This window comes from Mastigoproctus giganteus, chromosome 7 (genome assembly GCF_048544385.1).
Source record: "Mastigoproctus giganteus isolate SK-2022 chromosome 7, ASM4854438v1, whole genome shotgun sequence".
Classification (NCBI taxonomy): Eukaryota; Metazoa; Arthropoda; class Arachnida; order Uropygi; family Thelyphonidae; genus Mastigoproctus; species Mastigoproctus giganteus.
Genome location: NC_143581.1, coordinates 201,262,518 through 201,276,214, shown reverse-complemented (window position 1 = coordinate 201,276,214; position 13,697 = coordinate 201,262,518). Strand labels below are relative to the sequence as shown.

The following is a 13,697-nucleotide window of genomic DNA, read 5'->3' as shown; positions in this document are numbered from 1 at the left end:
CGTATATAATGTTTCTGCTGTGGTTAATATAATAGGCAATAGATTCATCCTACAATTTCATCCATTGGGAGTAGATTTATTAGAATTAATTTGTCCACATGTAATTAGAATTATTACATGTGGACAAATAGATTACGGTTATCATGAAAATAATAGGCGATTTATTCATATGTAACGCGCCCAAAAATCGTGGTAGCAATAGTTACTTTACAAAAAAAAGAAGGAGGGTGGGTAAATTCTCTGCAGTTGTTAAAATCAAGCAAAGTTTGCAAAATAGAGCTCCAGGTTCGCAAATCCAAAATGTTCGTAACTATCCTAAATAATGATTTAACTTTTTTTTTTTTTTTTTTTTTAGTTAGATTTCAAAAATTATATGCAAACTTTGTTTCATCTTTAAGTTCATTAAGTCAACTTATTTTAAATAATACGTTAAAACATCTTTTCTCTGAATTTCGGCAAAAGCAGTAGATTTAAAAGCTCTAAATACAAGCTGAACTACGCGTGTATGGACGCATGCGCATTACGTTTTAGTACACGACAAAAATTCCTCTCCTAGAAATTACTCTACAAAATTTAATTGTGAACTTTTGTCGGCAGAAAGAAAACTAACAGATTAAAAAATAAAAATTAAAAAAAAATAAAGAACGCAATGGTAGCTGCTTATCCTAAGAGGCGTAATAGCGTGCGATGGTGCTAGCGAATATAATTCAATCACGTCTAATTGCATTCAAACGAAGTAGGAAAGAAAAAACAATTTCGTGTCATATTAAGCCATTTTTGAAGAAGAGAGAAATGCAAGCTAATTAATTCGGGAATTTTAATGAATTTCCAAATTTTATAGGCACTCAAATTAGAAAACTAAAGACACGAGATGTTATAATTGCAGCCATTAAAATGTACTTAGAAATGGCCGACAAAGCTAAAGTAGGGTTTACGGCTAGTTGAGTGCCCTTCAAGACACCTCAAAATTTTCACTCTAACACTGGGCATACCGTAATGGTTACTTTAAATGCTCCAACAAGAGTTTCGCACGAATATGTTGGGCATCCAGTACAGCACCCTCCTATCTCTTTTAAGCTATCAACTTCAGAGATTGCAAGGAACAGCAGTACATGTACGAGTACATCAGCATTTTTTTTTTCTAGCTTAGAAAGATTATCTTAAAAAACAAATTCAAGTAATTTAACTATTCTGCTATCTCCCAAGGGGAAAGGGAGAAGTAATGGAGAACGCTATCGCGTCAACCGGAACATTTTAGCTCCACATTCAATCATGCAAAACGCGGACTTGCGGATACGTTTACCTTTGGAGGGGAGAGAGAAAAAAAAAAAGTCTTTCATGCATCTCACGCTTCTATTTACAGAGCAATCTTAGAACTCGCTCTCTTTACTAAATACTTAGTGCATCTAGTTAAGAATTTGCAATGGCCTTGTCTTGTTGATATTTTAAGAAGTTTTTTTCCTTTTTTTTTATTCCCTATTTGTTTTCATAATAGACCAAAACAGTAAGAGCACTGTTTGAGACCTAATTTCTTATATGTATTCCTGGGGCATCAGGAGTTGTACAGTAAATGACATTTAAAAATATATGTATATATGAGTCCGTCCAAAGGTAATGTCCTTTGTGCCACCGTTCTTCCCAATTCGATTATTCATTATGGTAAGAAAATGGATTCTACTGTTGCAGCCAGCCTGTCACTGTCTTTTTCAATTCCTTATCACTCAAGAAGTGTTTGCCATGAAGATACAACTAAAGAGCGGTTGCCATTGAACGCAATGGAGTTTTTCCTAATCTCGTCGCTCACCGGTTGGGAAACACTGATCTAGGGCGTTGCAGTTTGCTGCAATGGCAAAAACAGATCGATTAGTAATATGGCATTCTAGGATAGCTCCCGCTGGAAGTCGCTAAACCCAGTGTTGTTGTTATTACTGGTTTTAACGAGCATCGGTGACTCATATCATCATAACTCTGTTATGTATTATGTCTATACAAGTGTATGTTTACAGCCGATTTGCACGCTGTGCGGGCTGAAAAACCCCGGAATAATTCACGAGGTAGGAATTCTCCACATGAGATCGGTTAACTACAGCGACGATTGAAGAGAGTTTTAGAAATTCTTCCAGCCATCGAAAGGACTTGCACCTAGACCTCTCAAAAATGGTGACAAGTTGTGGAGCCACTATACTCACAGAAGAAGCTAAACTCATGCTTCGACCCATCTACTATATTTTGTTGATCCACTTACATCTAAGCGTGGGCGAGTTTGCTTTTATACCTATTCCTGATATGTGAATGATGAGTATGGTTTGTTTTTCCTGGAAATGTCCTGATAATTATCGGGACACCTCCGGAAAAAAAAACTGGCAATATTGTGTGTGTATGTATTCATTCAAAACTGAAATATGAAACCCCAACAGTGAAGGAACGCTAAATGCAGCTACGAACATATTTATTGGATTGGTAATATAGTGGATCCCCCCCCCCCTCAAAACACAACCGTTTATTGACTTATTTGCTTATAGATAGTGAAGTTTTCAAAAGCAATAATAGATATATCGTTCACATTTAGGTTTTTAAATATGTTAATGCGCCTTTCCACAGAAATATATATATACATATTTTTTTTTTACAATACGTGCAGAATGACGGATTTATTCGTTATAAGTTTTGAAAAATAAATTAAAGTTATTAAGGAAAGTAATGCATAGATTAATTGCGACACTACCATAACTTCAACACCATACCATAATCCGACAATAACTGAAGTCTATGAATAGAGTAATTCGCAATTATAAACTTTCCAAACAGATTGACGTGAATCAGTATACGATGAACTGGATAAACCTCATACGTTTTCAGAAAGTCATATTTGCTTAAAATAACTAGCGATACTAATATCATATTTTCTATCCGAATGAAAATGCTTCTGTACGCCGATTAAATAGCAGGGGAAGAAAATGTTGAAATCTAACTAAAAATTAACTGCTTACATTATGAATAAATACAGGGCGTTTCAAAATCCAAAATGAAAAGACTAATTTCTGTCATTTCGGTAACCATATGCAATTTTTACATAACTAAATGGGTGGCAAAACTGTATACCTTTCATGGTTGTTAAATTACACTTACACAAACTTATGCATATCGGTTTGTACGATAAAGCGATCATAACATCTTGTCTTAAAGTGTATTTATAATCGAACGATACTTTTGTTCAAACTCGTACGTGAATGTCAAAGCAGAATTTTTTTCCAGAAAATTATCTAGATTCAACAGTACCGAATAACACAGCAATTTCAGTTACTAACTCGTTTTCTAGAAACAGGTAGCGTTCATGAACAAAAACAAAAAAAAAACACTGAGGATATTAACTAAAGTTTATTACTGTCGCCCAAAAAATTAGATTTATATCAGAAAACTGATATAAATAAATAAAAATAAATTTTCGGTTTATACTACGGACGGTCAGGAGTTCACAAGATAGAGAGAAGAAATAGCACCGTATTTAGCAGTCACGGGCTTGAACTCAGTCACTCAAGTCTTATTCGAATATATAGCAGCATGTTAAAAAGTTATGCGTCCATCCCAATCGCATTCACGTAATGCATGAACTTAAAGAAGTTGGGGGAATGAGAAAAAAAAATTATTAGTCTCTGGTTTCGCGCCCATATTGATTCGAATGAAAATAGCATTTTAGACCGTGTTTTCTTCAGTAATTGTTTGTCATTTGGCTTTTAGGAGCATTGGCAACTACGGCCATATTGCTCCGAGAATATGCGGTGGTCATTTCCTGACCTTTCCGCATCCTCCCATTTGGTGGTCACGGGCTCGAACCTCGGTCTAATCAAGAAGCGTGTGCTACGCACTGCTGCTCCTGTCCACCTGGCTACGGAGGTGCCATTTTCTTCAGTAATGAACACTGTTTCCACTTGAGTAGTTATATCAATCGTAAAAACAGCCGAGTATGGAGTAATTAAAATCTTCATGTTTCCATGAAACGCCTTTAGAACCTCAAAATATTGTGGTGTGACGTTACTGTTGTTGTAGGGTTTTAGGAGCATCAGCGACTAAGGCTATACTGCTCCATGTATACTGTCTGCAAACTGCGTGTGTTCTGTGGTCGATTTTCCATTTTCTGGAAGAAAAAACCACGCTACCCTCGCCCGAGACCGACTAACTCAACCACGTTGTGAAAAAGGACCATAAAAATTCCTCATGTCATCGACGGGTCTCGAACTCAAGTTTTTTCCACCCGGTGTCGAGAAGACGGCGATTTTAATAACTGTGATACCCACTGGTGATGACGTGTTGTTATACCTCTCCGGGTGACTGGGCCCGCTCTTCTTCGAGAACACAGCTGAAGAAAAGATATAACGGAATTTCATACAGCAGTTTATTGAGTCACTCGACAATGACAAACTTTATTGTTCCTTTTAGCAAGACGAAGATTTGTCACACATCCAATGAAACAGTGGAAAAGGTGAGATACTGTTTTCAGTAATCCTCGTATTTCTAAAAAATTGTCGCCGGGTTTAAAGTCGCCGGATTATTATTTGTGGGATTGTTAAGAGGCAACGCGCACAAAAATAATTCCCGCACATTACAGGAATTGAAAGCCAATACACAGAAATAAATCGCAAACATTGCAAAGAGTGTCATCGAATGTGATTAGAAAAGTTCGTGCATGTATTTCGGATGAAGGTGACATTATTGATAGTTGGGTTGCGCGAATTTTGAATTACCTTGTATATTGAAAAACAAACAAACAAACTGATTTTAATACCAATTTACAGTTATGAATATCAGCTTCCTTTGAAAGAAGGATAATATGATATCTGATACCACGCGTGCTTGTAATTTCATAAATGAAACCATTTTCTGGTGTCTCCTAAAATAAATTCGGTTTCCCAAATAATGTCAACACGATGATAACAGGTAATCCTTTGTGTCTTCGCTGTTACCCGCCCAACGCAGTTCATACGTGTGCGCTACGTAAATAAACACGCAGGGGGCTTGTGCAATCATGGAACGTCGACTGACTTCCTTAAGTAAAGCAACATGACAAATCCGTGACGCCATTCACTCCGCCTATACACGGGAGACCCCCAGTTTCTAGTAAAAACATTCCATTTGGACTGTGCGTTTCATCATGACAAGGGAGTGTTAGGAATATAATATATTTAGAATACAGTATTTGTAGAATGGGTAGCCATGGTAACGAACTTCCCGGAATGCAATTCGATATGATAATTGAAAAAGCTGAAAAACAATCATATTTTAATTACGATTCTGGTGAACGTCGAAATTGCTGAGTTCAAGCAGTCTGATTATCATTATTTATTTTTATTTAATAATTATTAATTTTTTTTGAACATCACAAAATCAAAGGCAGACGCAACCTACTTCTACAGAAAACATAATTGAAACTGTTCACGTCAACAAAGTACGGTTTTGTTCATACCATCTACAACACAGCAGTTTCGCCAGTTAAAGCGTTTAAGACAACGACATCCCCAAATCGCCCTGGGAGCTACGGATTAAGCACTACTAAACAAGGCTGGTCACACGCACACAGACACACACAAAAAAAACGTACCTGGAAACTAGTCCTTCACGTGGTCCACACGTGCAGACGATAACAGTATATGAAGCCACCCGAGAAAGCAGTGACGTAGAAACGCTAACACTTCAAGGTCGCAGCCGAGATTCCAGCACAATCGTCTGCGTCGATAAGCTACTTCTAAGGAAGTTCCGGAGAGATCGGAAAGTGTCACAGTTCGAACAAGAAGCCCTTTGATGAAACGGGTTTAACGAAGGCAAGGAATGCCAGGTGCAACTTCTCTGCTGCCAAACTTCACGTATGTGGCGGCGCAGCAGTCAGCATCTGGAGCAGACGACAACAGCTTCCACGCACCAGGGCGGATTCCTAGACTCATTGGCGCACAGAGACGCGAACACGCACTGTTACTCGTCACGAACCAAGAAGTACACGGATGGAGTGGGTAGTGAGAGAAAGGTAGAGGGAGATTGCCTGAAGGACACAAAGGCAGCGATACTGGCGGCACCTAGTGGCAAGTCAGTGACGAGAGAGGGAAAAAGGGAAGAAAAAGTGCAATGGCAAAGTTAAATCACGGAACTCTCATAAAAAAAAATAAAATATCGAACGATTCTCTTTGGGAAAATTAAAAATTGACAACAGTGCCATTGAATTCCTTATCTTATAATTACACCATGATTCTTGAACAAGAAAATGCAAAATTACTAATGAATTCCTAACGCTTGCAGTAATCAAACTACCTAGCAAGAAAGTTCTCTGGAATATTATTCTGTAAGTCGTGGGGGTGTCAATAGTTATGTCCTAGTGACTATCTTTCCCCTTCATTCCATCCCCGGTTTGTTAGTCTGGTAAATACCCTCCAGCAACTCCACTGATTACGAAGAGAAAGCGGAATGCTGCCGGAAGGTCGAACCAACAAACGCGGGTACATCTATCGTCCGCTAGATATTAGAAAACTGTCACAGCAACAGTTAATATAAACACCAGCATGTTAGCTCGCTGCACACGGTATCAACTATGTAAAGAAAGTTGGTAGAGAATGCCCGCTGGTCAAAGATACTGTTATTTGTAATCACTCTCTCCCCTTTCGCTAACACTCACTTAGAAGAGTCTGTAACGATCTCATTTTGATGTCTCGTTTCTGGAAACTTATTTCTTTTAAAAAAACTGTACTAAAGCATTTACACAGAAATTGAAAAGAATTCTTCACTATCAGCTATTCTATACTCTAAGGGGATGCTCAGACAGTCCCCCTTAGAGTACAAACCAAAATCTTTTCGACTGCCTTCCTTAAATAGTGAAAAAGTTCATAATGGCATCCATTGGACAGGCATCGAGTGAGTAAAGAAACTTCACAACACACATTACGTTTCGAAGACGGTTGAGTATCTTCTTCCTCAGAGCGACTGATGGATCAGATGAAAACAGTGTACTGTATAATCTTTTTTGAAATATTAATGGTATTAAAAATAAAAATTCTTCTACGTAGATTTTGTATGAGGTACACTACCCTACATTATTATCTGGACATCTCTCCATTGATTATTGGAAGAGTCTTACCCAAGTACCACGTATCAAAAAACCATAAATATGGCTCGTGGGCGTTCGAGGAGAGAGTAGCATGATTGCAAATTTAAGATGACGCGATCGATGGAGTTAACAAACTTCCAGCGCGGAATGATAACAGAGTGCCACATAAGCAATTGGTTTGTACTTGACATTTCAATGGCACTGAAGATTAAAGTCGACGATTAGTGATACGATCTGCAAAGAGCAGCGGACTGGTGCTGAAACCGTCGCAAAACGACCCGAAAAACTGTGATACTGACGAGAGGGCCATGCAAAGAATCGTCTGCTCGGAACGCAGGTCGACGTTATCGCAGCATACAGAGGCCCTCAGTGAGACCGATTGGGATACATGTCAGCAACAGTTCAATGTGCAGGACGCTGCATGATATGAATCACCACAATTATGAACCCGTCCAGAAGCAACTAATCACTCTAATGCCCGACGCCCTCTGCTTGATGTAAGGTCCACCGTCATTGTACAATAGACAAATGGAAAGCTGTCCTTTGGAGGACGAACTACGATACACGGTCGAACAACCTGACGGTCGTGTCTGGGTGTGTAGATGTCCGAAGAAAGCAACCTGCTGGACTGTACGTCCTAACAACGAACTTTTGTCTTGGGATCATTGGTTGTTTTGGACAAAAGCACGAATGCTGAGGTCTATCTAGACAGTAATATTATGTTGGCCAGCACATCTTGTATGGCCCATATATATATCAGCAGGACAATGCACCATGCCATGCTACTCGCATTGTGACGAACTGGCTTGAGCACACTAGCGTCGAAAGGTTGGAATAACCATCCCTAACCTCGATCCTACAGAGTAGTGGTTCCCAATTTTTTGTCACTCACGTCACACATTAATTTATAAACCGCTTATTCACGGCCCACCTAAATAGTGATTGCACTGAACTCAATGGGGTTTGAATAAAGGCCGAATGGCGGAAAATATCGGAAGACATTTCCAAAAAAAACTGATGGAGAATATTCCAAGGTTGCCAAAAGGCTAAAATATGAAATTTCTTCTAGGATAAAAAAATAAGTAAAATGTTTTATATATCAAACTAGTGGCGATTTTGTATATTAGGATTCTTTTATCATCCCAGTGGAAAGAAAAATTTAATTTTACCAAAACAAGAACAATACATGAACGGAAATAAGTGTCACGTATGACTTACAGCTTCATAAAACCTCTCTACTTGGTGTGGCCATGTTATCTATGAGAAAATAAATCACTAATCCAGTCTAGAATAAGGCCGTGTATTAGCTTTCGGTATATTCCTTACAATGTCACTTCACTCCAAGTTGGTAATATTCAGAGCCTCCAGAAACATAACAAAAAGCCAAGGGAAATACGTGTATCCAAGTGACATCGGATAATTACGAAGATAGTAATCTCCTGTCAGACGACAAATCTGTCGCTGAAATAAGACTTTAATAACAGGTTACTAAGAACACAATGTCTTGAGTGTGTGAGTGCGCACCCCGTGCGACTTCATTTATGCGAACAGCCAATTAAAATGGAAAGAGGAAATACGTATATCCAGGGCTTTTGTAAAGACGCCAAACAGATGGTAAATTCTTGGCGAATGTGTGAAATTTCTTTTTGGAGATATTTAATAAGCTGTAGTCGAAACAGGGGGCCCAAGGGGATAAGCAGCAATTCAAAGACAAAAAATAAATTAGGCTTGCGCTGGCTTGTCTTCATTTAATGATGCTATCGTACAGAAGGCAAGAAATGTGTCGGAGTAGTTTTTTAAAGAGGTAGTTTGGAGGGAAAATTGTTGGACGAGAATACCATCAATTGCATTTTCCGTTGTTACTCTCGAAAATTTAGAATTTTTATGTGGGAAGGATTTCACTTTAAGGTAATTTAATAAACATAAGACTGCAATATCACCCCAATTTTCGGCTTTTCACTTTCGAAACTTCTCAAAAGATAAATAATGAACAACTATCAAAATTCTCTGTTCAGAGATTATGCAGCTGGATGAAATATCATCCCTCATCTTGGTGTTCTTGATAAGTTAGACGTAGGATGTTCCATGATACTGAAGAATGGTGGATGTGGGACGATATATTTAATAACCATAATTAAGAATGTAATTAATGGCGGAAGTATGACATTATATCGGTGAGCCCGTCTTTCATGACTCCAGCGAAGGACTTCGTTTAGGCATAAAATAGCATGTGTGACAAGGGAAGAGAGATCCATGCAGTTATCTGGCAGTTCTAAATGCTTCAGGTCCAGCGAAGTCTACTCCATTTCACACGGCTCAGGTTAGATCCTAGGAGAAATCTCGGAGACGATGAACAGCGCCTGCTTAGTGGCAAATAAGTCATCACTGGTTTCAACAGTCCAGAAAGAGAGCGTGTCTATGGCTAGTTAGGTAGGGTATATAAACAGGTCATACGATACCAAACGGTCGTAGAGGAGGGAGTGTTAAATTTCGCAATTTGTCAAACAGATGGGCAATTACGGACGGTGTATTAGATTGCGTTATTATACAGTTACGGAAGTGTCGATTTTTCTACCAGTTCCGGTAAATATTTTTAGAATACATAACTACATCACTATGCAACCTTTTTGTAACAATAAATTTTATATTTCTCATCACTTATATAAGTTTAATATCGACAACTAAACTATCGAGCACCTCCCCATTCACAGTACAAGAAAGTAGCTGTTGTTGTTTTTCGATTTGGCAGCAAGGCAATTACGATTACGAAGCAACAATATATTGCATCTGCATTTGAGTATATTTTTCGGTCGTCGTGCGTGTTTATTCGACGAAATACCCCAATTTCCGGGAGTTAAAAACATGCAACCATCACTTGAGAGTGGCATGGTTTTTTTCTCCCGGAAACTCGGGGATTTTTGTCCACCAAAGAACAAATCGACCACGGAACACACGCAATTTACAGAAATAGTATATACAGAGCAATATGGACTAAGTTTTTTGGGAAAAAAAAACATGGCAGGAAACAACTCCAGTAAAAGAAGTTGGAGATAGATAAACAGTTAATCCTAGTTTCCGCAAGAAACCTCAAGAATCATCAGCTTCCTACTTGAACCAGTTTAGAAACTGATGAAGGTCGAATTGATTATTAATAACAACTAGCAAAGATGCTCAGATTCGCACAGGTTACAAAATTGGAATGGAAAAATCAAGTAACTTCTCATTTTATCAGGTAGAGAAGTTCTTTTCTTTGCCGACTGGTCAAGCGCGAGAGTACAGTATCACACGCATTTGAAGGAACCACGGTTCAATCTCCCGCGAATGTTAAATACGGTTAACGATTGTATTCATTGTCGAAATTATAAACTCCTCTGATCTGGTGTCCGTGCCAGAGTATAAACAGAATAGACACCGGCCTAGTCGTGAAAAGCCATAAAGGTTAACAGTAAGGCAATATAAGTCTGTTCTTACTAGTTTTTATCAATTGATAGTAGCTCCTTCTCATGGAAGGTGTTAATAATTATAAATACTAATAGAAATCAGAAATTTCAACAAATCATTTGACAAGATTTAAATCTGACTAACCTATTATTTGCGGTTTTCCCAAACCTCCTGAGGACGCTGCAAGCGATTTTTCTGGCACCAATAGAAGTCTGAAACAGTTATACTTAACAAGCATATCCTTGATTATCCGGGCACGGATTAACAGGGATCGCTGCAGTCCGAGAAAGTCTAAGTTAGGCAACAAAAGGAAATATGCGGAATCCGTTACATGTGTCTGTTTACATTTTGCCGTGTTCTTGTAGACAAGGCCCTTGAATTTCTCAGAAACCTCTGCTATCTCTGCTTGCTGCATTAGCTCTCTGTAGCCATATTTCAGTAAGCTTCCTGTTTATGGTTAACTTTAGCATTTTTCTAAGGAATTTTTGTTATGTGTTTTTAATTTGAGCGTGTGCACCCACCAATTTAAATTGGAAAATGCTGAGCAAAAACCGAAGCCCATCAATAAATACGAGAAAGGTGTTAAAATGTCAACTTTAATGAGATTCTACTCAACTACAGGGAACAATAAAGACACTCCGTTCTCGTTGACATGATAACGCTTCGAAATTTCAGCAGTACCATTCGCAGCCACCAAGATAATCGGGAGTCTACTGTAATTTCATACATATACCGTGGAGCTCGCGGCCCTTTTACAAACTAAAAATTACCCTTGGAGTGGAAGTTCACCTCATCTTTGTTTCTGTTCTATGATGGCCCCAAGACTCTCATCCAAATCCATCTAGTATTATTATCGAACAGGTACTCTGTATGAATATTACAGGTGGCCTGAATATAATATTCAGGCCACCTGTAATATTCATACAGGTGGTGAGTTGGCCTGAATATAATATTCAGGCCAACTCACCACCAGAAAGCAGTCACACCTGGGCAGCTGTTTCTTGGTGCCCGTCCCAGGCGTGTTTTCCAACCTGGGTCTACTACAGCTCTTATTATGCGAATTGGCACTAATCCCGCACCCACCTGAGGTAGTGCTATACAAATGGGTGCCAACATCCCGCACCCAGGCTGCCCAAACCTGAGTGCCAGCAAAAAAAAAAATAATAATAATAAAAAATAAATAAATAAAATAAAATAACAATAATAAATAAATAAATAAAAATAATAATAATTAAACAAACAAAAAAATTCAATTAAATTTCCCCCCACATTGCCAAAGTAAGCCAGGGAAGAACACACACACACACACACACACACACACACACACACACACACACACACACACACACACACACACCCTGCCATTCCATTTATGGAAAAACATTGCAATATCGTACCAAGTAGTCAATACTAATTATCCAGCATCATCCTGAGTACTAGTAACTCATAACTCACTAGATCGCCAGCAAAAAAAAAAAAAAAAATATATATATATATATATATTTAATAAGTAAAATAAACATAAAATAAAAAAATTCTCCCCTCCACAAGGCCAAATTAAGCCGGGGGGGGGGGGGAGGTGTACAGCATTTATTAACTGTAAGCAACAGAAAAGAGAGTTCTCTTCTTAAAAACTAATCTTCCAAAATTTTGTAAGGCCTGAAAGACTTCTTTATTACCTAAACATACATACTCTTGTCCTCTGACAAGGTGTGGCATAACAAGCACTAACTCCCTCCTGTAGTCATATATGGGGCAATCAAATAAAATATGATCCCACGACTCTGGCAGTGTGCATGTACAATTAGGACGAGTTTCTAACTCAAAATAAAACAACTTTCGGTTCAAAGACCCATGCCCAGTAATTAAATACGATGTTTCCATATTTGGGTAAAACCATTTCTTATTTTTGACTTGTGATTAAACCGCACATTCGGAATAAATAATCTGGTAACTTCTCCCGTTAAACACTGCTCCCAACGATACTGTATTGCCACGTCTCTACTCATCTACTTCTAATTGCTTCCTTTTCTTTTTAAAAAACATAATCCATACAAGTAACATTTATCCCTTAAAAGCTTGTTCTTACCCTTTTTCTCAAGAAATGACAAAATGCTCTATAAATAGCATATCAATCTAAAGGCAATACCCCTCCAATTACCTGTAAAGCATTTGTTGAAACGGTCTTGCATGCTCTTATAAAAGCCAACATTATTACTCTCTGTAGGGATAATAACTTTTGTCTAAACTCAACAATATTTATACGCTTAAACCATACAGAGACTGCATATACTACGATTGAGAGAAATGCCGCTTTATAATATGAACTCAAGACCCTTTTCCCAAGTCCCCAAATCAGTTTTTGTTACTATAATAATTGCTGATTTTATTACTTATATAATCAAGATGCGGGGAAAATGACAATTTGTCATTAGTAAAATTCCTAAGTATTTAACTTGAGATCTCAAAGGCATTTGCTTTCCATTAATTATTAATTTCGGTGGCCTCCCATAATCTAACTTGCCTTTCAGCAACATCATTACTGTCTTACTATCTGAGATCTTTCTTAAGTTTATTTATACCTGCCCACATACTCAGATCTTTTGCTACAACTCCCATAATCTGCTCAAATACTAACCTGGATTTACCATCAGTACATATTACTAAATCATCTGCATAAGCAGCCAACTTACAATGCAGAATTTCTTTCTCCAGCCACTGATTTAACACCAAATTCCAAAACACCGGACCGAGCACCGATCCTTGCGGACAGCCTCTATTAATAGCTCTACCAAATTTCAAATGTTGTGAATATACTTGAACTCTCCTATCACTTAAATAACTTCTTAATGTTTGATATAGACAATTTATTTTTCTTAATGAGCATAAAATGCTCTCGTACCACACCTTATCAAACGCACCTTCGAAATCTACAAATAATACCAAAACATATTTACTTGTTGATTGTGAACTATAACTCTTATAGCATCTTCGGTTGAAAGACCTTTTCTAAATCCAAACTGACCTGAAAGCTCCATTTTAGACTTAATAAGCACATGTTATAATCTTAAAAGTAACAACTTCTCAAAAATTTTTCCCAAATTTGCCAACAGCGAAATAGGTCTATATCCTCTAGGATCACTAACATGTTTACCAGGTTTATATAACA

At 37.9% G+C, this 13,697-nt stretch overlaps 1 protein-coding gene across 3 annotated transcripts in view; it reads right to left on the bottom strand.

Moving 5' to 3' along the window:
• LOC150083569 (bifunctional heparan sulfate N-deacetylase/N-sulfotransferase-like) overlaps nucleotides 1-13,697 on the bottom strand; it is a 461,935-nt gene that overhangs the window by 344,529 nt on the left and 103,709 nt on the right. For 2 of the 3 annotated variants that reach the window (XM_090377366.1, XM_090377368.1), the window contains exon 1: nucleotides 5,597-5,925. The exons of the other annotated variant lie outside the window; for it this stretch is intronic. The gene's annotated coding sequence lies outside the window, so the exon portion shown is untranslated. Of the gene's footprint in view, nucleotides 1-5,596; nucleotides 5,926-13,697 lie in introns of those variants that run through there. 3 annotated transcript variants of the gene reach the window in all.